The sequence below is a fragment of the Cibotium barometz genome, chromosome 30 (assembly GCF_041138505.1).
Source record: "Cibotium barometz isolate CiBa-2024 chromosome 30, ASM4113850v1, whole genome shotgun sequence".
In the NCBI taxonomy this organism is placed as follows: domain Eukaryota; kingdom Viridiplantae; phylum Streptophyta; class Polypodiopsida; order Cyatheales; family Cibotiaceae; genus Cibotium; species Cibotium barometz.
The window spans coordinates 54,109,865-54,137,364 of NC_141075.1; the positions used below are offsets into that span (position 1 = coordinate 54,109,865).

At 38.2% G+C, this 27,500-nt stretch overlaps 1 protein-coding gene across 3 annotated transcripts in view; it reads left to right on the forward strand.

The window, feature by feature from the left end:
• LOC147621677 (uncharacterized) overlaps positions 1-27,500 on the forward strand; it is a 127,522-nt gene that overhangs the window by 30,207 nt on the left and 69,815 nt on the right. The gene's annotated exons all lie outside the window — the stretch shown is intronic.

Below are 27,500 nucleotides of genomic sequence, written 5' to 3' on the forward strand. Positions count from 1 at the left end.
AGCGATTGCAATGAGCCGTCATGTTATCATGAGACTATGCTATAGGATGACAATTTGAAGTGGGAGAAAGCAATGCAATCGCAATATGCTTCACTATTAAAGAATAATACATGAGAACTTGTTCCGTTAGGGAAGCATACACTTCCATGTAAGTGGGTCTTCAAAATGAAGGTCATGCCAGGCAATGAGTTGCCTAAGTACAAAGCTCGTCTCATTGCAAAAGGGTTTAAGCAAGAAAAGGGTATTGAATTTGATGAGATATTCTCCCCAGTAGTCAAGATGACCACTTTTCATTGTGTGCTTGCACTCGTTGCAATTGATGACATGGAGCTTGTACAAATGGATGTCAAGACAGCATTCCTACATAGTGATCTTCATGAGGACATATATATGCAATAACACGAAGGTTTTGTAGTCCCAGGCAAAGAGAACATGGTTTGTAAGCTCAAGAAGAGCTTGTACGGGCTCAAACAAGCTCCGAGGGAATGGTATCATAAGTTCGATGCCTTTATGCACTCCCATGGTTTGTAAGCTCAAAAAGAGCTTGTACGGGCTCAAACAAGCTCCGAGGGAATGGTATCATAAGTTTGATGCCTTTATGTACTCCCATGGTTACAGAAGAAGCAAAGTGGTTGTACACAAAATGTGCCTCACATGGAACACTTGTTCTCCTCATTTTATAAGTGGATGATATGCTTATCGCTAGCAAGAGTACCTATGAAGTTGATGCATTGAAGTCCAAGTGAAAAGAGACATTTGACATGACCGACTTGGGCAATGCTTGTCATATCTTGGCATGCGTATAACGCGTGAGAGGCAAAAGAAGTTACTCTACTTGTCTCAAGAAGAGTATGTAAACAAAGTTCTTGATCGTTTCAATATGTCGAGGGGGAAGGTAAGCAGTACTCCATTACCTCCACATGTGAAACTAAGCAGTAATGACCGACTTGGGCAATGCTTGTGAGAGGCAAAAGAAGTTACTCTACTTGTCTCAAGAAGAGTATGTAAACAAAGTGCTTGATCGTTTCAATATGTCGAGGGGGAAGGTAAGCAGTACTCCATTACCTCCACATGTGAAACTAAGCAGTAATGATTGTCCTAAATCAGAAGGGGAAAAGGTCAAAATGGCTAAAATTCCATGTGAGTCAGCAGTTGGTAGTCTTATGTTTGCCACGATTGCCACAAGGTCGGCGGACATTGCTTTTGCAGTGGGAGTTGTTAGCAGATACATGGAAAATCCAGGCAAGAGGAATTGGGAAGTAGTGAAGAGCATATTGTGTTACCTTAAGGATACGAAGAAGGTGTGTATATTCTTTGGTAGACAAGGATTGTCCAAATCATCACTGGTGACGCAGACTATGCCGATCATTCAGATAACAGGAGATCTACACTTGGCTATGTTTTCACACTAGCGGGTGGTGCCGTCTCATGGATATTGCGCATATAGAAGTGTGTTGCATTGTCCACCAATGAGGCAGAGTATGTTACAGTGACAGAAGCTTGCAAAGAGACAATTTGGCTTCATCGTCTAGTGGGAGATTTGGGCATCACTACCGAGATTCCGATGTTGCATTGTGATTCTATGAGCGCCATACAATTGGCCAAGAATCCCGTGTTTCATGCAAAAACGAAGCACATTGATGTCAAGTACCATTTCATTCATGAGGTGCTTGAGGATAAGCGCATAGAGCTTTTCAAAGTGCATAGGGACAACAACCCAACGGATCTGACGCATCGGAATCCTTCCCTCTACGAGAAACTGCACTGTTCGGACTAACATAGAAAATTTCCTTCACGATATATATATATATGTATGTATGTATGTATCCATTACCTCCACATGTGAAACTAAGCAGTAATGATTGTCCTAAATCAAAAGGGGAAAAGGTCAAAATGGCTAAAATTCCATGTGAGTCAGCAGTTGGTAGTCTTATGTTTGCCACGATTGCCACAAGGTCGGTGGACATTGCTTTTGCAGTGGGAGTTGATACATGGAAAATTCAGGCAAGAGGCATTGGGAAGTAGTGAAGAGTATATTGTGTTACCTTAAGGGTACGAAGAAGGTGTGTATATGCTTTGGTAGACAAGGATTGTCCATCACTGTGGTGACGCAGACTATGTCGATCATTCAGATAACAGGAGATCTACACTTGGCTATGTTTTCACACTAGCGGGTGGTGCCGTCTCATGGATATTGCGCATATAGAAGTGTGTTGCATTGTCCACCACCAATGAGGCAGAGTATGTTACAGCGACAGAAGCTTGCAAAGAGACAATTCGGCTTCATCTCGTCTAGTGGGAGATTTGGGCATCACTACCGAGATTCCGATGTTGCATTGTGATTCTATGAGCGCCATACAATTGGCCAAGAATCCCGTGTTTCATGCAAAAACGAAGCACATTGATGTCAAGTACCATTTCATTCATGAGGTGCTTGAGGATAAGCGCATAGAGCTTTTCAAAGTGCATAGGGGGTGCTTGAGGATAAGCGCATAGAGATTTTCAAAGTGCATAGGGACAACAACCCAACGGATCTACTGAAGAAGAGTCTACATGTCAAATAATTTACACATCTTCGGACTATGATGGGTGTAGTGAGAAGCTACTCATGATGCTTCACTAGTGACTTAGGTATCTTAAAGGCACATTGGGGAGGTTGTGGGGTAAAGGCTAATGTGTCTGTCCCTTTTGTCTAACCTAACTATACTACTAACCCAACATACATGGATAGTAGACTCTGGTCGGGGTGCTAGACCATAACAAGACTTTGAGCACAACAGCTATGGCTGCTCTCTTCTCCCTCTTCGTGTAGGCTCTCTCTCACACACACCTTCTGCCTATCAATATATATATATATATATATATATATGTGTATATATACATACATACATACATACATACATACATACATATATATATGTATATGTATATATATATATATGTATATGTATATATATATATATATGTATATATATATATATGTATATGTATATATGTATATACATACATATATACATATATATATATATGTATATATATATGTATATGTATATATATATATATGTATATGTATATATATATATATATGTATATATATATGTATATATATATATATGTATATATATATGTATATATATATATATGTATATATATATGTATATATATATATATATATATATATCTGTGTGTGTGTTACATATGTGTGTGTGTGTGTGTGTGTATGTATGTATTTATGTATGTATGTATATACAATATATATATATATATATATATATATGTATATAGATAGATAGATATATACATACATATGTATGTATGTATGTATGCATGTATATGTATATGTATATGTATATCTATATGTGTATGTGTATGTGTATGTGTATGTGTATGTATATCTATATCTATATATGTATGTGTATGTGTATGTGTATGTGTATGTGTATGTATATGTGTATGTGTATGTGTATCTATATCTATATGTGTATGTGTATGTGTATGTATATGTATATATATATATATATATGTGTGTGTGTGTGTGTGTGTGTATGCATATGTATATGTATATGTATATATATACCTATATGTATATGTATACCTATATGTATACATATACTTATACATATACATATACTTATACATATACATATATATATATATACATATACATATACATATATACATGCATGCATGCATACATACATACATACATACATACATACATATGTATGTATGTATGTATGTATGTATGTATATTTATATACATAAAAATATACATACATAGACACACACACACACACACACATATATATATATATACACACACACACACTGTAAGGTCCCTAGGCCAGAGTTGTATATATGTATGTATGTATACATGTATGTATGTATGTATGTATGTATGTATATTTGTATACATACAAATATACATACACAAACACACACACACACACACACACATATATATATACACACACACTGTAAGGTCCCTAGGCCAGAGTTGTAATTTTTTTAAAGAGGAATACACTTTTTAAATCTCTCTCTCTCTCTCTCTCTCTCTCTCTCTCTCTCTACATGTAAAAATTATAAAACTCAAGATAAAAAGATATACAAGGCCTCTCATTGTAAAAAGAAAAAATAATAATAATAATGTCTCATTGGTTTTTGATTAGGTTAATCAGTCCGGTAAAAGCTTCAAAACGGGGTCGAAAATTGTTGAGATTCAAGCTCGATGTCAGTGTGAGCCAGCTATGCTATGTGCTGGCAGATTAGGTAGGAACATGTGTGAGATATAAATGACCGCGTGTCCAGCTGGTCATAGTGTGTGGACATTAGCTAGGGTTAGTAGAGTGTGGACACAACTCATTGTGTGTTGTGTGGATTATGGATTAGTGCATTATGCTTTGTGTGAGAGTGGACATGGCTTCCCTCTATGGTTAGGGTTTGGAATATACATTAGGGTTTGCTCCTGTGTGTGTGTCTCCTCCTCCTCTACCGATCTTTCAACATGGTATCAGAGCCTTGTGCTGTTTATTAGGGTTTATGAGTGAGTGAGTGAAGAGGGAAGAGAAGAAGAAGCTGTGAAAAGAAGCTGTGAAGCTGCCATTGGAGCTGTGAAGCTTGGAGCACACCGAATCTTATCAGATCTGAGAGCTAGGCCTACCGGGTAAGGTCTTCTAAACATCCTTGAGCGGATTGCAGGTGAAACAGGCAAAAGCAAAGCATTTTAGAGCAAATCAAAGCAAAGCAAAATTCTGGTTTTTGAAGCTTTCCATTAAAGCTTGGGAACATTGATGTATGGTGGAAATATGTGTGATTCTGGCAAAGCAAACATGTATCTGACAATGAGAGATGTATTGTCAACTTCTATGCAAGCCCTACTGTGATTTTGGAGCAATTTACATGCATTTGATTGAGTGAAATTACTGGTTTTTTTTGAGCTCTCACAAAACAGAGAGAAGACAGTCAAAAATTGATGCATTTGGAGCCTATTTTTGGTGAAAATCAAAGCATTGGTGGGTTGCACACATACCCAAGTGTGTTGGGCACCTAAATACAACATCAATTGTCACTTCAATCACTCCCAAACACCCTGAATGCAGGCGGCGCAGCCAGATAGGGGAAAACAGAGCTGAAAACTGTCCGTTCTGACACGAGGAGATCGATTTCTCAGTGGTTGCTTGATATCTTCCACAAATTCCTTAGAAATTGGATGCTTTACACTTTGGAGAAGAGGGCTATGTGATTTGTTTGGTCAATTATGCTTAATTGAGCTGGGAATGAGCTGATTAAAACAGGCTGTCCACTGGTTGCAGAGAAACAGAGCATTTTAATCGAGCAATTAATCTTTGGTGTTTTACAATTGGACAAATTCCTCTTACATGGAGTTGATGGACACTATTGCTAAGCCAATGAATGCCTGGTTGCTCAATTTGGTCAAATATTGAAGAAATTAGAGCCAAATCATTACTGGTTTTTCTGGTTTTTTAAAAAACAGAAAAAGGGGTTTTCAAAAATTGATAATTACACATGTCAGATGGAGTTGATACTCAACATTGAGGTTCATTAGGTGTCAATGCAAGTTGCCTAGACTTGATTGCACCATTACATTGCGATTTGGAGCCTTGGAAGGCGTGTCAATTCAGGGTATCCCGCACTGCGTGAGTCAGTTCATCTTGGATGATTACAGGTTGATTTTCTACATCAAATTTGGAGTTTGTTGGCTACCTTGGAGTATCTGGAACATTAATTGGAGTGTGGTTGAGCTGAGGAAGGCTCATTTACAGATTTGAAGTGTGCGAAAGTTGTACGCATTGAGCAACATGTTGGACAATCCAGTTCAGATTGTTGGTGAAAAGCTGGATAGGAAGAACTTCCAGGCATGGAAGTAGAGGATAAAGAGTTTCTTGAAAGGAAAAGGTTTTTGGAATCTCATTACAGGTGCTGAGCCAGAGCCTGAGCTACCTCGGCAACCTACACAGCAGCAGCTTATTGCTCATAAGCAATGGTCAGAGAGAGCATTCAAAGTGCTGCATTATTTGTCTATATGCATTTCTGATGCTATGCTCATACACATTCAGGATGCTGAGAATCCCAAAGATGCATGGGATACTTTGGTCAAGATGTTTGATACAGATACGAGTGCTCGCAAGTCTCAGTTGCGATAGCAGTTACACAATGTGAAAAGGAATAAAAGGAGCATACATGATCATGTGCAAGAAATCAAGAAGTTTGCAGATGCATTGGCCACAATAAATGCCCCCATGCCTGATGATGATTTGGTGGATATTACCTTGCGTGGTCTTGGCAAGGAATACAAATCTTTTGATACATCTATCTCAGTGAGGAGTACAGGTCTACCCGACTTCGATGAGTTGGTTTCACTCTTGTTGGTTGAGGAAATCAAGCTCAGTGATTCATTTCTGGATGCATCTACTAGCCATGATGATGGCAGAAATCAAGCTTTCTACTCGCAGAGAGGTTTTAGAGGCAGGGGGAGATTTTCATCACGTGGACGTGGTGGTAATGGTCGTGGATGGCAGGATAGGCCTCCACAGCAGAATTTTCAGCCTTCATATGGTGCTCGAGGTGGTCGTGGATATGCACCACAAAGAGGCAGAGGTAACCCCCGTGGAAGAGGACGTTGGCAAGGCCAACAAAATTCTATGCAAGATGTTGAATGCCATTATTGTGGCAAATATGGTCATATGGCGAGAGATTGCTTTCGCAAACAGAATGATTTGAGAGGGGGAAAAGCACAACGTGGTGGTCATTATGGTGGAAACTATGCACAACATGGTGGCAACTATGCATCAAGTAGCAATGATGGAACTGCAAATCATTTGTTTGCCATGAAGCATGTTGTGGGTTCTATGACAACAAATGCTGAGAATGATGATACATGGTATATGGACTCAGGAGCATCAAATCATATGACATGCCATGGTGAATGGTTTGAGCACATGAAGCCTATGGATGTAAAAGGCTATGTGGAAACAGGTGATGATACCCAGCATGTCATTACACATGTTGGAAGTGTACCATTGGTCATGCATAATGGTCAGACAAAGTCTATGTCAGATGTGCTGTATGTGCCTTCGATCACTAAAAGCTTGGCCTCAGTTGGTCAAATGGTAGAACAGGGATTACAGGTTAGATTCAATGAGCATGGATGCTTCGTTGAAGACTTCAAACATGGATGTAGAGTGATTGCTAAAGGCAAGAAAGAAGGAAGACTGTTTAAGCTGGATGCTGGAATTCCTGAGCTAAAATCAGCCATGTTCTCAAAGAGCAGGAATGTGGTACAGGATATTGATATGTGGCACAAGAGGATTGGCCATGTCAATATACAGAGATTAAAGAACATGCAAACAAGAGGCATTGTCAATGGATTGCCTAGGTTCAAATATGATGGACATATGCATGTTTGTGCAGCCTGTCAGTTTGGGAAGCAGGCAAGATTGAGATTTCCTAGAGAAGGAAATATGAGTAACAGGCCACTTGAGATAGTACACAGTGATGTATGGGGTCCTGCACAAAACCCATCTATCAAAGGCAACTTATACTATGTTACATTCATTGATGACTTTAGCAGGATGACATGGATATACTTTCTCAGGGAGAAGAGTGAAGTATTGGAAAAATTCATGGATTTCAAAGTTTTTGCAGAAAAGCAGTATGGCTGTTGGATTAAATGTCTGAGGACAGATGGAGGTGGTGAATACACCTCAAAAGCTTTTGAGCATTTCTTGAGGAAGCATGGAATAAGGAGACAATTGACATGCAGGTATACACCTCAGCAGAATGGTGTGGCTGAGAGAAAGAATAGAGTTATATGTGAAGTGGCAAGGGCGATGCTTAATGAAAAGAGCATGCCAGATTACTATTGGGCAGAAGCATGTGCTACTGCAGTATACATATTGAACAAAACACCTACAGCAGCCATTCATGGAAGCACGCCAGAGATGCGGCTCACAGGTTACAGGCCAGACATTGGACATCTTAAAGTTTTTGGATGCATAGCTTATGTGCATGTGCCTGATGAAAGAAGAAGGAAGTTGGATCCTAAGGCAGAGAAATGTGTATTTGTGGGATATGCACAGGATCGAAAAGCCTACAAGTGTTATAATCCACAAACTAGACAAGTGGTCATCTCACGTGATGTGGTGTTTGATGAGCTTGCTAGTTGGTATAAAGCAAAAGATGAGGGTGTTATTGAGTCACTTGATGTAAGATTCCTCCCCAGCCTCTCAAAATGTCCAGCATCTTCCCCTGTAATCAATCCCTCTTCAGAAATATAAAAGACTTGTTTCTAACTGTTTTAACCTAGAGAGAGAAAATATTCTAGAGAGAGAATATTCAGATTTTGAATATTTTTGGATAGAAAAATATCTCTTATAATTTAGATGAGTTCCCCTGAAACAGAAATTCAAAAAGAATTTTCCAATGTGCAATTGGAATTAATTGGAAATAGGTATAAAGAACCTTAGTCTAAGGGTCTAGATTTTCAGAAATCTTTAGACTATGGTCCAATTAAGGTTCCTATGGGCCAATAGCATCAATCCATGTGTAGGGAAGAGATAAATCCAAATTTGTAAAAAGAAGATACCCAAAAATGAGTAAATGCTCACATAAGGTGAAGAGTTGAAAATGTACAAGGTTTATTAGTAAAAAACTATGAGCAATATTAAAAATATGAGATATTTTGGGTATCCAAAAATGAGTAAATGCTCACATAAGATGAAGAGTTGAAAATGTACAAGGTTTATTAGTAAAAAAACTATGAGCAATATTAAAATGATTCCATTATGACACATATGTAAGGAAGGGGAATTCTTTAAAGGAGGTGCATATTTCACATAAGATGAAGAGTTGAAAATGTACAAGGTTTATTAGTAAAAAACTATGAGCAATATTAAAATGATTCCATTATGACACATATGTAAGGAAGGGGAATTCTTTAAAGGAGGTGCATATTTCACATAAGATGAAGAGTTGAAAATGTACAAGGTTTATTAGTAAAAAAAAACTATGAGCAATATTAAAATGATTCCATTATGACACATATGTAAGGAAGGGGAGTTCTTTAAAGGAGGTGCATATTTCACATGCTTGAATGAGTTTTAAACTCATAAAAATTGAGATATTTCATCTCTCCTCTCTCCTCATTTAAGTCTAGTTCCAAAAAGTTAGCTTAACTGACCTAAAAAAGGTCAAATATTGACCAAACTGATTTAGAAAATTCTAGAATCAGTTTGTTTGGTTAGGAGCTCAATTTTTCCTATAAATAGAAGCCTCCCCCTTGTTGAAAAATAGATAGTGTTTATGCATCGTTACTCTACTCCACCTAAGCCAAGAACTGTGAATTCATTTAATAATTCACTAGTTTTTGGAGCTTCCCTCTTTCTTCAATCCCCATTAGTGGCTCCATCAACATACTTAACCAATTGATTGGTTGGGGGCCTCTACCGTGAACAAAGAATCAAGCAAGTTGTAAGGTAATTAGTGAATATTGATCTTTCTATAATTTCTCAATGTTTCTCTCTTCTCAACCCCTCTCAAGCTTGAGAAGTTTAATTGGTATGGTTTTTTAAATGCTATTGAAGTTTGAATAGTAGTGAAGAGTTACATAATTAAATAAATGCTATTGAAGTTAATTTTCATTTATGTTTAAATTCTAATGATTTTTATGTAAATTCTCTCTCTCACTCAAGAAATGGTCATACTCATGACCCGTTCTCAATCCAAATCAAGCTTTTCATAAAGCTTTTCCTTAACCCAAGATTAAGCTATGCTTGAGGTCAAATTAATGGCTTTTTTCTATGCTCTTAGTTTATGTATATTGATGATTTAATCCATTATGGATTAATAATCCAATTAGAGATCATTTTAATTATTTCCTTAATGATAAGCATTATCCCTTAGAAAAATTGAGATTTATCAGTCATAGCAGCGGAGCTATGGCAAAATTTTTATAAAAATTATGCATAAAATAATTTCATTCAAAGCATAAATAGAGGACTTCCTACCATATTCTAGGAATTATCATCCTAGATTAATTGAAAGAATTTCATTACAATCATGGAGAAATTGAATTTAATATCATGCATAAAGGATAAGTTTTTATATCAAAAGTGTTATTTTTACCATTTTTATTTTCATGCATAATGGATAAATTTTTATATCAAAAGTGTTATTTTTACCATTTTTATTTTCATGCATAATGGATAAATTTTTATATCAAAAGTGTTATTTTTACCATTTTTATTTCATGCATAGAAGTATGCATAATGGATAAATTTTTATATCAAAAGTGTTATTTTTATCATTTTTATTTTCATGCATAGAAGTATGCATAAAGGATAAATTTTTATATCAAAAGTGTTATTTTTATCATTTTTATTTTCATGCATAGAAGTATGCATAAAGGATAAATTTTTATATTAAAAGTGTTACTTTTATCATTTTTAATTTTCATGCATAGAAGTATGCATAAAGGAAAAATTTTTATATCAAAAGTGTTACTTTTATCATTTTTAATTTTCATGCATAGAAGTATGCATAAAGGAAAATTTTTATATCAAAAGTGTTACTTTTATCATATTGGATTTCATGCATAGAGGTATGCATAAAAGTTGATTATTTTATTATAAAAGTGTGACTTTTATCATAATTGAATTTCATGCATAGAGGTATGCATAAAAGTTGATTATTTTATTGTAAGAGTGTTACTTTTATCATATTGGATTTCATGCATATAGGTATGCATAAAAGATATTCTTTTTATACTAAAAGTGTGATTTTCCTCATAAATGGATTTTATGCTTAACTTAGATGCATAAGAGAAATTCTTTTATTCTAAAAGTGTAATTTCCTACCAAATTGAATTTATGCATAAGAAGATGCATAAAAGATTGATTTTAAATTCGAAAGTGTTAGTCTCCTTAAATGGAATTTATGTATAAATAAATGTGTAGAGAAATCTTATATCAAATATAAGAATTCTCTTTAAAAAAAAAAGATATGAAATGTGATAAGAGGTGATAAGAGGTGTATGAGATGTGATAAGAATTGATAAGATGCGTATGGAAAGTGATAGGATGTGATAAGAGGTGTATGAGATGTGATAAGAATTGATAAGATGCGTATGGAAAGTGATAGGATGTGATAAGAGGTGTATGAGATGTGATAAGAATTGATAAGATGCGTATGGAAAGTGATAAGAGGTGTATGAGATGTAAAAAGATGTGATAAGATGTGTATGAGATGTGATAAGATTTGATAAGATGCGTATGGAAAGTGATAGGATGTGATAAGAGGTGTATGAGATGTAAAAAAGATGTGATAAGATGTGTATGAGATGTGATAGAATGTGTTAAGATGAGTTAGGATGTGTTAAGATGTATATGGGATGTGTTAGGACGAGAATGGATGTAATATGGTTGTATGAATGTGATGTGGATGTATACATGTAGATGTATATGTATGAATGTGAATGTTGATGTGGATGTATGGATGTAGATACGGATGTGTATGTATGTATGTGGATGTGTAGGTATGAATGAGGATGTAAAAATGGACGTATGTATATAGATGTGGATGTATGGATGTATGTATGTAGATGTGGATGTATGTATGTAGATGTGGATGTATGGATGTGATTGTGAATGAAGAGGTGGATGTGAATGTATGGATGTAGATACGGATGTGGATGTATGTATGTGAATGTGGATGTATGAATGAGGATGTGAAAATAGATGTATGCATGTGAATGCAGATGTATGAATATGAATGTGGATGTGTGGATGTGGAAATGGAGGTATGGATGTATGAATGTAGATGTGAATGTATGCATGTAGATGCGTATGAATGAATGTGAAATTGGATGAATGATGTGGACGTACAAACATGGATATGTATGTAGAATAATGAATATGAAGATGTATGTGAGATAATGTAGTCTATATGAGTGAATGGATGAGAACGAGTGAATGGAATGTGGAATAAGTAATGTGGTCCGAGAGTGGATAATATGGAAAGACAAGAGTTCGTTATAGAAATTGTATTTGTGACTGTTTGTAAATGACTGTTTTATGTCAAGAATGCTGGAGAAGCATTTTGACCGTCTTGAGGATTAAGGTCATGAAGACTGAACTGATAAAGTTGCAACTGCTGACGGAGAGTCAATGGAGGACGTCTCGCGTAGCAAGGTCGATCGAGGTCTTGACCAGCCTCGGCTCGATTTAAATGGTGAGCTTCCGGTACGGTGGATGAGGGACCAAGGAAGCGGCCTATGAGTGAAGCGCTAGGTCACCTGCGAAGGATCCTAGAGGGTGGTGACCATACGGTGCTCGGGCTCTGGGTCGCCGAAGATACCCACACGTGCGTCGTGGAAGATATTGGAATAAGGAGTAAGAGTTGTTTTCTGAAACCGGGCATGGATCTGGTTGATTGACCTTGCTGGTCCTCAACAGATGAGTCCATGGCTCTTTTATATGGATCTGTGGGTTGATCTTGCTGATCTTCCACGGAGACTCCATTCTATTATATGAATATATTGCCGGTTACTATGAGCTAGGAACCATGGAAAAGGCCCCTGAGAGAACAGGTGGTGAGCGTTTTGGTTGCCAATGATGCCATAAGTATACCGATGAAAGAATGACTGGAAATAAGGATTCAACCAGAGACTTTGAGGATTGTCATCAGTGACATAATGGTTTTATTAAAGGATTGTTTTAAAGCTAGTTGATGCTAAGAAAAAGGCAATTTCATATTGGGTGTGTAAGTGGTATGACTAGTTTTATGTTTGCATGAACTTCCGGCTAGGGGGCCTTGGAACTCTTTTCCTTGGTACCCGGGACAAAACCTAACCAAATTCCAAATTGGATCCCATCACTACAGTGGTTGGGCGGTTGGCTAACCCATGGGATCGGATGGGGTTAGGCTGGACTGATGGATCCGTAAATCGAGATTTAATTTCTATTATTACGATAGATGAAGTAAATTCCGGATAGAAATTGTTCTATGGATAGGAATCAACGGCTGTGCCTCTTGATGGGGAAAAAAGCGTTGATCCCAATGATCCAAGTGCAAGTTCTTCCTTGATTTGACCAAGTACCGTTAAAGGTGCAGTCAGATCAGTTTGATCAGTAATGATCTTGACTACGTTAGAGTAAAGAGTTATCCTGGTGGAATCGCCCGTGCTTTCCGGGTAAAGGAAGTTTTTCCGGTTTCGGTTTTGGACAAACCGACGGATTAGTCTCTTGTCCGGATATCCGTGGGCGAGGCCCCGAGTGTGGGACCCCTGTCCCGCGCGAGAAGTGCTACTTCCGCTGCTAGTACCCCGAATTCGTTGCTCGGTGGGAACAGGGACCTCACAGTTGGTATCAGAGCAGGTTTTGAAAGCTAATAAAGATAATTAAATTCTTATCTGAAATTGGTAATAAGAATTCAGAAACAGCATTTTCATAATGTATTTTCATTCCGTAAGCTTCTTTAATGAAGAAATTTTAATCAAAGAAATTGTTTTTATAGATGGAAGTTTCCCATTTATCTGGTATTCCCGACCTCACCCAGTCTCAAGATATGATTGCATTTGCCTTCGAGCATCTCATCTCTTCCGCTTCAACACGAACAAGCCGAGCAAGACTTGCACGCCATTTCGAGGAATTATATTTTCCTAACCCAGTGGAGAGACAATAGCATAAGTGGGTTGCAGGGCTATATATCCACGCCTCTTATAACCGGCGTGCAATGCTGAGGCAGAACCTCTCATTGGCCATGATTTTGATAAAGCTGAAAATGATGCATGGTGTCATTCTATATCTTTCAACGCCTCAAAATTTCAGACGTGCTTGCCGAGTTTATAGACTCCTTAGTCGATTTATCCCTAAGGAGAAAATAATAGCTCCCTTCGCAGTTAGAGAACTTATGTAACAGGGCATGACTATGGCCCAGTACGGTCCTCTTATATGTCTTTCGAGGAGATTTTGAACTCAGAGCCAAGTTGCTCTATGTATATATTGCAACTTTTATATAAATAAAGAAACGTTTTCCGGTTAAAAAAATTCCTGTTGAATAAATGATTGTTTATGGCGAACGATCTACTGCTGATAAAGAAAAAAAAATCTGTTATCGGACATATGCCATAGATCTCCATTAAGATCTTGTCTTGTATAAGAAATTGTTTTCCGAACTCTTAAGTCTTAGGATCTCGTGAATAATATCAAAATAAAAATTTAATAATATATAAATTTTGGCAAAATCATGAGACGAGGAAACCGTGGTCGTCAGCCAGACCCTGTCTCTGAAGATGACGAGCTTGACCTTAATGTTCGCAAGGCTCTTCATAGGTCTCAGCCAGGACCCTTCAAAGGAGAAGGGGAGAACTTGGGTGAGGCTGTGGAGAAATGGGTGGAAGCCTTGGAAGAGTATTTTGATGTCACAGGATACAATCATCAGAGCAATTGGCTAATAAAGATCAACTGAGAAGCCAAATATGTCAAAAATTTATCAAGAATCACAAAAAGGTTGTAATTGTGTGATATAATTCATACAATTTGATATTCAAACTGAAAAATTTGTAATTGGGTTTTCAGATGCCGCAATTGTATGGAACCCTGACTTGCTTGAGGCCTAGACATGATGGTATCTATCTTATAGTTCCAAGTATCATGACTACCCGTATATACCGAGAGTATAACTGCAGCTCTTTACTGACAGTATATACGAGTAAATCTAAGACTTGAAATTATAAGCGTTAATGCTATCCAGATGATGATTTCGAATGTGGTTGATATGATTTTTAATTCTGTTTGAGAATTGATGAATTGAATTGGATTCTGATTGAAAAATGACGATTTTCAAAATTTAGTTGAAATGTAATAAGCTGAGCGAAACCACAATGAGGATGAATGGGACGAGTCCCAGTGATGATATTCATAACTGGAATGATGATAATGATTTCAGCAAATCACTATGAGATTAGTGGATTGTGCTGTCAGATTGCTACTGTTAACACTTGAGACGGTAGATTAAGTTAAGGGATGACAAATTGAGAACTTGCTTAACTAAAATTCCTGTGGAGGAATGTTCAGAAGGAAAATTTTCAGTCTAATGGACCATTATCGTGTTAAAGATATGAATGATATGATCTGAATGAATTGTTATTTAATGATGAGTTCTATATAAGGGATAATTATCCCCGTATTCTGTTGGGTTGACCAGAATATAAGGAACCCCAGAATAAATTGGATCTTAAGAAAAAGAGTTGTCCTCTACCTTGCGAGATGAGGACATCTCGCACTTTTCAAGTGGGGTAGAATGTAAGATTCTCCCCCAGCCTTCGAGGTATACAGGAGTAAGAATCTCCCTTTCTGATCTTATAATTATTCTCTCTCTAAAATAAAAGAAAGATTCTGTTTAAAAAAGGAAGAACCTTTTCCCTGAATACTTCTAAAGAGTCCCACCTGTTTTAAGATTCAGAACAATGAGTTCAGAAGTGAGAATCGATGTTTTGGATATCAAGGTTTTGGTCTTCATTCGAGTACGGCCCAAAAGAAGTTCTTTATCTCTTGGGAAGTATAAGAAGTTATCTCCCAGATATTGTGGACCAAAGAAAGTAGGTGATTTAGCTTACGAACTTCTTTTATCTCCTCATCTCAAAGTTCTAAATGCCTTCTATAGAAAAATATGCCAAACCCAAATCATGGAAAGACGGTAAAACTTCAGTGGCAAGTTACCGTTGGGTTCCAAGTTACGCTAGCTCCTTCCTTTATATAAATCGTAACTTTTACTTATCATTCACACAGTAATCTTACTTCCATCGATCTTCTTTCTTTCTTAATCTCCTTCATGGCTTGGCAACAAGAATTAGTTTTATCCATGATGATTTCTCACCTTCAAGACGCAAGGGAGTCTGTGAAGAAAGATTTTATAGAGCAGTATGAGCGCTCACTTTTCCCTCACTTGGGAACTTCTGTAGCGCAGACAAAATGGCGGACCTATCAAGACATAACTAGGGTAACACCCTGGGGTCAGCAGCACTTTCGTAACAATGTCCGCTTGGCCATGGTTATTGAAGCTTTGGGTTTGCGTCCCCGATACTACTGCGTCATGAGATCAAGGCATCCTGGGTTTTCTGAGCGGGTCTTCTTACTGGCGTGTTTTCTTCCTCATGAGAAGATATGCCTTTACCCCGTTTTTGGCTTGCCTCTCAGAGGTCCTTTTGTTAGATCACCTCATACCACTGAGATAGGTGCGGCAATAACCAATAGAATTATTCCCATAGATGCGTTACCTTATACTTGTGCAGCTTGTGAGTGCTGCTTTTGTGATCATATGATGGACGGGCTTATGGAAGTGTAAAGAGTTCTTCTATCTTTACTGTATAAGTTCCGAGAATGAATAAAGTTTAAATCTTGTTCTTATCTTGAATCTTGCTCTCTTGAGATTTTTTTAATTGGTGGTTAATCTTAATTAAAAAATTTTCTCTCAGTCTCATACTTGTGCATCTTACGAAATTACCCCCAGTTTGCAAGATGAGGGCATCTCGCGTTTTTTAAATGGGAGAGAATGTAAGATTCCTCCCCAGCCTCTCAAAATGTCCAGCATCTTCCCCTGTAATCAATCCCTCTTCAGAAATATAAAAGACTTGTTTCTAACTGTTTTAACCTAGAGAGAGAAAATATTCTAGAGAGAGAATATTCAGATTTTGAATATTTTTGGATAGAAAAATATCTCTTATAATTCAGATGAGTTCCCCTGAAACAGAAATTCAAAAAGAATTTTCCAATGTGCAATTGGAATTAATTGGAAATAGGTATAAAGAACCTTAGTCTAAGGGTCTAGATTTTCAGAAATCTTTAGACTATGGTCCAATTAAGGTTCCTATGGGCCAATAGCATCAATCCATGTGTAGGGAAGAGATAAATCCAAATTTGTAAAAAAGTTAGCTTAACTGACCTAAAAAAGGTCAAATATTGACCAAACTGATTTAGAAAATTCTAGAATCAGTTTGTTTGGTTAGGAGCTCAATTTTTCCTATAAATAGAAGCCTCCCCCTTGTTGAAAAATAGATAGTATTTATGCATCGTTACTCTACTCCACCTAAGCCAAGAACTGTGAATTCATTTAATAATTCACTAGTTTTTGGAGCTTCCCTCTTTCTTCAATCCCCATTAGTGGCTCCATCAACATACTTAACCAATTGATTGGTTGGGGGCCTCTACCGTGAACAAAGAATCAAGCAAGTTGTAAGGTAATTAGTGAATATTGATCTTTCTATAATTTCTCAATGTTTCTCTCTTCTCAACCCCTCTCAAGCTTGAGAAGTTTAATTGGTATGGTTTTTTAAATGCTATTGAAGTTTGAATAGTAGTGAAGAGTTACATAATTTAATAAATGCTATTGAAGTTAATTTTCATTTATGTTTAAATTCTAATGATTTTTATGTAAATTCTCTCTCTCACTCAAGAAATGGTCATACTCATGACCCGTTCTCAATCCAAATCAAGCTTTTCATAAAGCTTTTCCTTAACCCAAGATTAAGCTATGCTTGAGGTCAAATTAATGGCTTTTTTCTATGCTCTTAGTTTATGTATATTGATGATTCAATCCATTATGGATTAATAATCCAATTAGAGATCATTTTAATTATTTCCTTAATGATAAGCATTATCCCTTAGAAAAATTGAGATTTATCAGTCATAGCAGCGGAGCTATGGCAAAATTTTTATAAAAATTATGCATAAAATAATTTCATTCAAAGCATAAATAGAGGACTTCCTACCATATTCTAGGAATTATCATCCTAGATTAATTGAAAGAATTTCATTACAATCATGGAGAAATTGAATTTTAATATCATGCATAAAGGATAAGTTTTTATATCAAAAGTGTTATTTTTACCATTTTTATTTTCATGCATAATGGATAAATTTTTATATCAAAAGTGTTATTTTTACCATTTTTATTTCATGCATAGAAGTATGCATAATGGATAAATTTTTATATCAAAAGTGTTATTTTTACCATTTTTATTTCATGCATAGAAGTATGCATAATGGATAAATTTTTATATCAAAAGTGTTATTTTTATCATTTTTATTTTCATGCATAGAAGTATGCATAAAGGATAAATTTTATATCAAAAGTGTTATTTTTATCATTTTTATTTTCATGCATAGAAGTATGCATAAAGGATAAATTTTTATATTAAAAGTGTTACTTTTATCATTTTTAATTTTCATGCATAGAAGTATGTATAAAGGAAAAATTTTTATATCAAAAGTGTTACTTTTATCATTTTTAATTTTCATGCATAGAAGTATGCATAAAGGAAAATTTTTATATCAAAAGTGTTACGTTTATCATATTGGATTTCATGCATAGAGGTATGCATAAAAGTTGATTATTTTATTATAAAAGTGTGACTTTTATCATAATTGAATTTCATGCATAGAGGTATGCATAAAAGTTGATTATTTTATTGTAAGAGTGTTACTTTTATCATATTGGATTTCATGCATATAGGTATGCATAAAAGATATTCTTTTTATACTAAAAGTGTGATTTTCCTCATAAATGGATTTTATGCTTAACTTAGATGCATAAGAGAAATTCTTTTATTCTAAAAGTGGAATTTCCTACCAAATTGAATTTATGCATAAGAAGATGCATAAAAGATTGATTTTAAATTCGAAAGTGTTAGTCTCCTTAAATGGAATTTATGTATAAATAAATGTGTAGAGAAATCTTATATCAAATATAAGAATTCTCTTTAAAAAAAAAAGATATGAAATGTGATAAGAGGTGATAAGAGGTGTATGAGATGTGATAAGAATTGATAAGATGCGTATGGAAAGTGATAGGATGTGATAAGAGGTGTATGAGATGTGATAAGAATTGATAAGATGCGTATGGAAAGTGATAGGATGTGATAAGAGGTGTATGAGATGTGATAAGAATTGATAAGATGCGTATGGAAAGTGATAAGAGGTGTATGAGATGTAAAAAGATGTGATAAGATGTGTATGAGATGTGATAAGATTTGATAAGATGCGTATGGAAAGTGATAGGATGTGATAAGAGGTGTATGAGATGTAAAAAAGATGTGATAAGATGTGTATGAGATGTGATAGAATGTGTTAAGATGAGTTAGGATGTGTTAAGATGTATATGGGATGCGTTAGGACGAGAATGGATGTAATATGGTTGTATGAATGTGATGTGGATGTATACATGTAGATGTATATGTATGAATGTGAATGTTGATGTGGATGTATGGATGTAGATACGGATGTGTATGTATGTATGTGGATGTGTAGGTATGAATGAGGATGTAAAAATGGACGTATGTATATAGATGTGGATGTATGGATGTATGTATGTAGATGTGGATGTATGGATGTGATTGTGAATGAAGAGGTGGATGTGAATGTATGGATGTAGATACGGATGTGGATGTATGTATGTGAATGTGGATGTATGAATGAGGATGTGAAAATAGATGTATGCATGTGAATGTAGATGTATGAATATGAATGTGGATGTGTGGATGTGGAAATGGAGGTATGGATGTATGAATGTAGATGTGAATGTATGCATGTAGATGCGTATGTATGAATGTGAAATTGGATGAATGATGTGGACGTACAAACATGGATATGTATGTAGAATAATGAATATGAAGATGTATGTGAGATAATGTAGTCTATATGAGTGAATGGATGAGAACGAGTGAATGGAATGTGGAATAAGTAATGTGGTCCGAGAGTGGATAATATGGAAAGACAAGAGTTCGTTATAGAAATTGTATTTGTGACTGTTTGTAAATGACTGTTTTATGTCAAGAATGCTGGAGAAGCATTTTGATCGTCTTGAGGATTAAGGTCATGAAGACTGAACTGATAAAGTTGCAACTGCTGACGGAGAGTCAATGGAGGACGTCTCGCGTAGCAAGGTCGATCGAGGTCTTGACCAGCCTCGGCTCGATTTAAATGGTGAGCTTCCGGTACGGTGGATGAGGGACCAAGGAAGCGGCCTATGAGTGAAGCGCTAGGTCACCTGCGAAGGATCCTAGAGGGTGCTGACCATACGGTGCTCGGGCTCTGGGTCGCCGAAGATACCCACACGTGCGTCGTGGAAGATATTGGAATAAGGAGTAAGAGTTGTTTTCTGAAACCGGGCATGGATCTGGTTGATTGACCTTGCTGGTCCTCAACAGATGAGTCCATGGCTCTTTTATATGGATCTGTGGGTTGATCTTGCTGATCTTCCACGGAGACTCCATTCTATTATATGAATATATTGCCGGTTACTATGAGCTAGGAACCATGGAAAAGGCCCCTGAGAGAACAGGTGGTGAGCGTTTTGGTTGCCAATGATGCCATAAGTATACCGATGAAAGAATGACTGGAAATAAGGATTCAACCAGAGACTTTGAGGATTGTCATCAGTGATATAATGGTTTTATTAAAGGATTGTTTTAAAGCTAGTTGATGCTAAGAAAAAGGCAATTTCATATTGGGTGTGTAAGTGGTATGACTAGTTTTATGTTTGCATGAACTTCCGGCTAGGGGGCCTTGGAACTCTTTTCCTTGGTACCCGGGACAAAACCTAACCAAATTCCAAATTGGATCCCATCACTACAGTGGTTGGGCGGTTGGCTAACCCATGGGATCGGATGGGGTTAGGCTGGACTGATGGATCCGTAAATCGAGATTTAATTTCTATTATTACGATAGATGAAGTAAATCCCGGATAGAAATTGTTCTATGGATAGGAATCAACGGCTGTGCCTCTTGATGGGAAAAAAAGCGTTGATCCCAATGATCCAAGTGCAAGTTCTTCCTTGATTTGACCAAGTACCGTTAAAGGTGCAGTCAGATCAGTTTGATCAGTAATGATCTTGACTACGTTAGAGTAAAGAGTTATCCTGGTGGAATCGCCCGTGCTTTCCGGGTAAAGGAAGTTTTTTCGGTTTCGGTTTTGGACAAACCGACGGATTAGTCTCTTGTCCGGATATCCGTGGTGGGCGAGGCCCCGAGTGTGGGACCCCTGTCCCGCGCGAGAAGTGCTACTTCCGCTGCTAGTACCCCGAATCCGTTGCTCGGTGGGAACAGGGACCTCACACTTGAGGCTGATGTACATGTGAACTTGCCATCACAAGCAAGTTCTAGTTCTACTACTATGTCTGGGCGAGCAGCAGAAGCTGAGAGTAGCAGTGTACGTCCATGGTCAGGACGTTTGAGGCATGAGAGTGTAAGCACTGGGAGTAGTGCTATGGATAAAGGCAAAAAGAAAGTCGAAGGAATTGGAATCACAGGATATGAGTCATCTAGTTCTGAAAGTTTGGATGAGGAGCTTGGCATACCTGTTTTACGCACACCTGGTGTGAGGCAGGACAGATATGTGCCACCACATGCTAGAGTCACAGGTGTACAGAGTGACCCGCATGCATTGCGGAGATCCCAGAGGGTCAGATATCCTGTTGACAGATTGACATACAGAGATTTTGCTATGCACTATGCATACATGACATCTATGGTGAAGCATGTGGAACCTACATGCTATACAGAGGCTATTGGAGAGCATGTATGGGAAAAAGCAATGGATGTGGAGATGGACGCATTGGTCCATAATGATACATGGGACTTGGTTGCACTACCAAAGGACAAGAATGTTATTGGATGTAAATGGGTTTACAAAGTAAAGTGCAAATCTGATGGTTCTATTGAGAGACATAAAGCAAGATTGGTAGCAAAAGGTTATGCACAGACCCAAGGATTGGATTATGATGAGACGTTTAGTCCAGTGGCTAAGATGGGCACAGTGAGAGCAGTCATTGCTATGGCTGCAGCTAATGGCTGGGAAATGCATCAGATGGATGTTAAGAATGCATTTCTGAATGGAGACTTACAAGAGGAAGTGTACATGGCACAGCCAGAAGGGTATGTACACCCTAGATATCCCACTCACGTATGCAGGTTGAAAAAGGCATTATATGGTCTGAAGCAAGCACCACGTGCTTGGAGTGATAAGATGAGTAGATATCTTATCTCACTTGGTTTTCAGATTTCTACAGCAGATTCTTCACTCTATGTGAAGAAGACACAACATGGGATTGTTTTACTAGTCATCTATGTGGATGACTTGATTATCACAGGTGATCATGGTACAGATGTGATGCATGTCAAGAAAGCTTTGAGTGGGCAATTTGACATGAAAGATCTTGGTGAGCTGAGATACTTCCTTGGCATTGAAGTGGTGAAAGATCATGCAGGTACTTGGTTAGTACAGCGCCAATATGCATTGGATATGTTGGCAAAGTATGGCATGACAGGGTGTAAGCCTATGAGTACACCATTGGAGCAAAATGTGAAGTTGCGGGCTGATTATGGCGAGGAATTGGATGATCCTTCTATGTACAGGAAGATGGTTGGTAGTCTCATATACATGACTATCACACGCCCAGATTTGAGTTATGCAGTGGGGCTAGTAAGCCAGTTTATGCAGAGCCCCAGGAAACCACATTTGGATGCAGTGAGACGCATCATGAGATATGTGAAAACCACAACACATTATGGTTTATTCTATGAGAGTGGTAAAAGCTTGGACATACATGGCTACACAGATGCTGATTGGGCAGGTAGCGCATATGACAGGAGGTCTACTAGTGGATATGCTTTTACACTTGGAAGTGCCGTGGTGAGTTGGAGTAGCAAAAAGCAACCTACAGTTGCTTTGTCCAGTACAGAGGCTGAGTACAGAGGAGCAGCCATTGCTACTTGTGAGGCTATATGGTTAAAGAGTCTCTTGGCAGATTTATGTGAGCCTCTTGATGGGAAAGTTGTCATTCATTGTGACAACATGAGCAGTATACAGTTGGCAAAGAATCCAGTGTTTCATGCGAGGACCAAACACATAGAGGTCCATTATCACTTTGTCAGAGAAAAGGTGCTGGATGGTACAGTTGATCTTCACTATGTGAAGACTGATGAGCAGGTGGCTGATATCTTCACGAAGCCACTTAGCAGGGAGAAGTTCGAGTACTTCCGGACTATGTTGGGAGTACATGGGATGAGCTTGAGGGGGAGTGTTGAGAGTCTTGATATCCCAAGCTCATCTACATCTTCATCGGCAGTACATCATGAGCTTGAGAGGGGCTGTTGAGATTCAAGCTCGATGTCAGTGTGAGCCAGCTATGCTATGTGCTGGCAGATTAGGTAGGAACATGTGTGAGATATAAATGACCGCGTGTCCAGCTGGTCATAGTGTGTGGACATTAGCTAGGGTTAGTAGAGTGTGGACACAACTCAATGTGTGTTGTGTGGATTATGGATTAGTGCATTATGCTTTGTGTGAGAGTGGACATGGCTTCCCTCTATGGTTAGGGTTTGGAATATACATTAGGGTTTGCTCCTGTGTGTGTGTCTCCTCCTCCTCTATCGATCTTTCAACAAAAATTAGGGCCCAAGATTTAGCACCAAAAAATTATGAGAACCTTAATTAAAAAGGCCTAGCTAGTTAATTGGAGAGGTGTTAAAGATAAGTTGAGAGGTGGTAAAGAAAACATAAGTGGAAATGAGCTAAGTTGAGAAGTAAACCTAAGTGGAAAATAGTTAAGAGGTGGTGGCATCTGCTTGAGAACAGAGTATGCCTAGTTAGGTGGTCATGCAAACATGAGAAACCTCAGTTGAAAAGGGCTAATGCCACTTGTATGGAGGCACCTTCATGCATTTCACCTATTTAAAGAGCCCAAGCATGCACACAGGACATACAAAAAGCCAGGAGCCAACAAGGAGATTTTGCCAGGGCGGACCCAAGAAAGCACGCACCCGAAGCATCGAGGTTCTATCGGATTATAGACTCAGCACTCTAAGGTCAAAGCTAAGGTTGAAACTCTCGTATCCTCTAATTTCCATATTATTCCTTCTCTAGCTCCTCCCCCCAGCACCTCTAGCACTCGGAGTTCCCCCTTTCCTTCTCGATACCCCGAGCCAATTCCAACCCTCCTCCTCTTGAGGGAAACTGTAAAAATATCTCCTCGTAAAACCTTTCATGCCACACCAATTTCAAACCCAATCTCTGCTCTTCCCTACCTACCTTAGCTAATGTAGAAATTCACCCCCGTATAGGGGAAAATTCTGGGAAAAATGTAAAACCTTTCATGCCACACCAATTTCAAACCCAATCTTTGCTCTTCTCTACCTACCTTAGCTTATGTAGAAATTCACCCCCGTATAGGGAAAAATTCTAGGAAAATTAACTATATAATGATTGTGGAATTTCAGCACTTAGATGTGCTGATTTTTCACTCATTACATGAGTTAAGATTCATCTAGGCCATGTATGTAAACTCCCCTCTATACGAAAGACTTAGAATCCCCTTTTTGAGACCAAAATTTCATTAAGTTAAACCGAAAATCCTAACCTAGCTCCAACCCATACTACGGGGTAAATAAATGGGAGATGTTTTGAGAAAATTTTAAAGGATGCTAATCTCTTTAAAAATTATAGTTAAGATGCATAGCATGTGCATGACCCCCGCACAAGTAGCTAAAAATGCGAGCTACTTATAAATGCAATTCTTGCATGCAGCTTCTATCCAAGACATAGCCCTAGCTACTCGAACTCCGCATGATTTGATGAATGAAAATTATGAAGATTATGTCTAGCTCTTTTATCTAAAATAAAAGATGTAATTAAGGGGATCAACTAAAGTTAAGATTAATTAACTATTTCACCCCCAGGATGTCCTTAAAATGCAGGCATCTTAAGCATCAATTAAAGATAAACTTATAGACAAATTAAACTCGTGAGAAATCTTGGAAGATAAGTTAGGTAACTAGAAATTAATAAATCATAGTGGCTATATACATCTTCATTGGTAACCCCCATCAAATTAATTTAAGGGTACATGTAATCCAAGGTTAGAACTTCTCACACTCCCATTTAGGGAAACCATGTTTAGCACTCGTGAATGATTTCATAAAGGTGTATAATGTTGGACTACATGTGGGTTCAAAATTACCCATAGTTTGAACAAGGGTAAGTGACCCTAGTATGATGTTTGAGGGTAGCACTTACACTGGGTCCCCAAGTATGGGACCCTTTAAAAAGGGATTGAAGAAACTAGTCATCCCTATGTGTTTTGTGTGAATAAAAAATATGGGAAAACTCAAAGTGGGATATACCAGGGTGAATTGATACAATCATTGGGTAATGTGTGAATACTATAAAGTTGATGAGAAACATTGAGAACTTGAAGGTTAGACTGTAAGTGAGTCACGAGAAAAAGTAAAAGAACACATAAGTGAGTCCTAAAAAGGAAAAAGGATCTCTAAGTTGAGTTATAAAATGATAATGGAATCCTTAAGTTAAACCATAAGGAGATAATGGAAGCTTTAAGATGAATCTTAAAAAGGGATGACAGAATCTTTAAGTTGAACAATAAGTGAATGGTTTTAAAATGAATATGGCCCTCCTGTAGAGTCACTTGATGTGGCTGGGGATGAATGTGAAAGACCCTCTGGTAGTCACTTGATGTGGCTGAGGGATGAATGTGTGCAACCCTCTAGTAGTCACTTGATGTGGCTGAATGGCCTAAGTTGGCACAAAAGTGGCTAGATGCCTAAGCCTACCAGGTGGTGTTTGAATCCCCCGGGTGGCATGGATTCCTTTCAAGGCTCGGTCCTAGAGTATGTTGAGATATCGAGCTCGTCTAGTGAGGCGGTGGCCACTGATGACCCGCCTGGGGGATAGGCCCCACACTTACACCACTGGCATGGTTGGTGAGATCATGGGAGATATGCGGCTAGTGGGATGACAGGCTGTGTGACAGCCATTCTAGAGACTGGCATAGTTATAGCGCCAGCTCATTTAGTCGGGTTCACATTATAGAGAACCCATGTATGTATTGGGCGAGTACCTTTCATATTATGTGTACTCTTATTCTTGTATATGGTGTGTTGAGTGTTGAGTAGAGAAGAAGAAGATTTTCAGCCTCTCACCTTGTGTGTTCTCTATTAGGGTTTTGTGAGTGTGTGTGTGTGCTTGCAAGAGCTCAAGCTCTCTTCCCCCCTGCATCTTTTCATGGTATCAGAGCCTGGTTCATGCTAAGGGCTGAGCTGCAAGCAAGAGAACCACAAGAAGCGGTACGAGGGTAAGAGCTTCAACTATTCTTCCCTATTGTGTTGGTGACTACACCCTTGTTGGGAGCTCTACGGGAGGCACTGGCAAACGGTCTCTGATTGAGGAGCTTTCTTCACGGGAGTAAAGCTATAGGGTAACTACGCAGTCCTATGGACTACCATTTTCGGGCCGAAAACGCGTTTCGGGCGTGTCTGGACCTTCGTTTTTCAGAAAGCAGGCGATTTCGAGCACTGCGGGTAAGTCATCGATTCTCTGCAGAACTCTGTTTTAAGAACTGCAGGAAGACAGATTGACTGTGCAGACACTGTGGGTGCTGCAAAGAGGTCTAGAGTTGCCATTGGGTGTATGTATGCACATTGAAGTCACTGTTGGTGACATTTGAGAGTACTACAGTACCGCTGTGCAGAAAATACAGCAGTTTGTGCAGAAAAAAACCAGACTGCAGTTCTGGTAAAATTGTGTGTTTGGCAAGATGTCAAATGATGGGATAACTCAGATTGTGGCTGAGAAGCTTGACAAGAATAACTTCCATGCTTGGAGGTTCAGGTTGACGAATTTCCTGATGGGAAAAGGCTATTGGGACTACATAGAAGGTGAGCATGAAGAGGCACCGGAGATACCGGATATAAATCCGACTGCTGCAGATGTGAAAGAGTTTAAAGACTGGAACCAAGGAGCCAGGAAGGTTATGTATTGGCTCTTCATTAGTATACAGGACACCATGATTGGGCACATTCAGGATGCCAAGTCCCCCAAGGAGGCGTGGGACACCTTGGTAAAGCTTTATGAAACAAATACCAAGGCACGTAAGATACAGTTGAAGAATGAACTTCATACTGTGGAGAAAAAGAGCATGTCTGTGAATGACTATGCGTTGAAGATAAAGGGTATTGTGGAATCCCTTGCATCTATTGGTGTGTTAGTAGATGATGATGATAAGGTGGAGGTCTGTCTACGTGGTCTCGGGCCACAATACAAGGCATTCAAGACGTCTATTCAGACTCGGGAAAACATTCCCAACTTTACAGATTTGGTGTCTATGCTGATTATCGAAGAGAAGAACTTGGGTGAAGACCAACAGTCTTCACAAAGCAAAAACAGTTCAGAGCAACAGGCCTTCTACACGAGTTCAGGAAGAGGACGAGGTAGAGGAGGCCGTGGACGCGGTCAAGGAGGTGGCCGAACAGGTAATCAGAATTATGGCCAGCAGCAGCAACAACAACAACAGTCCCAGAATCAACAACAACAACAACACGCAGGTGGAAGAGGCAAATTCAGAGGCAGGGGGAGTCAAAGAGGCCGTGGAAATTGGCAAAGGCAATATAATGATACACGTGAATGCTATTATT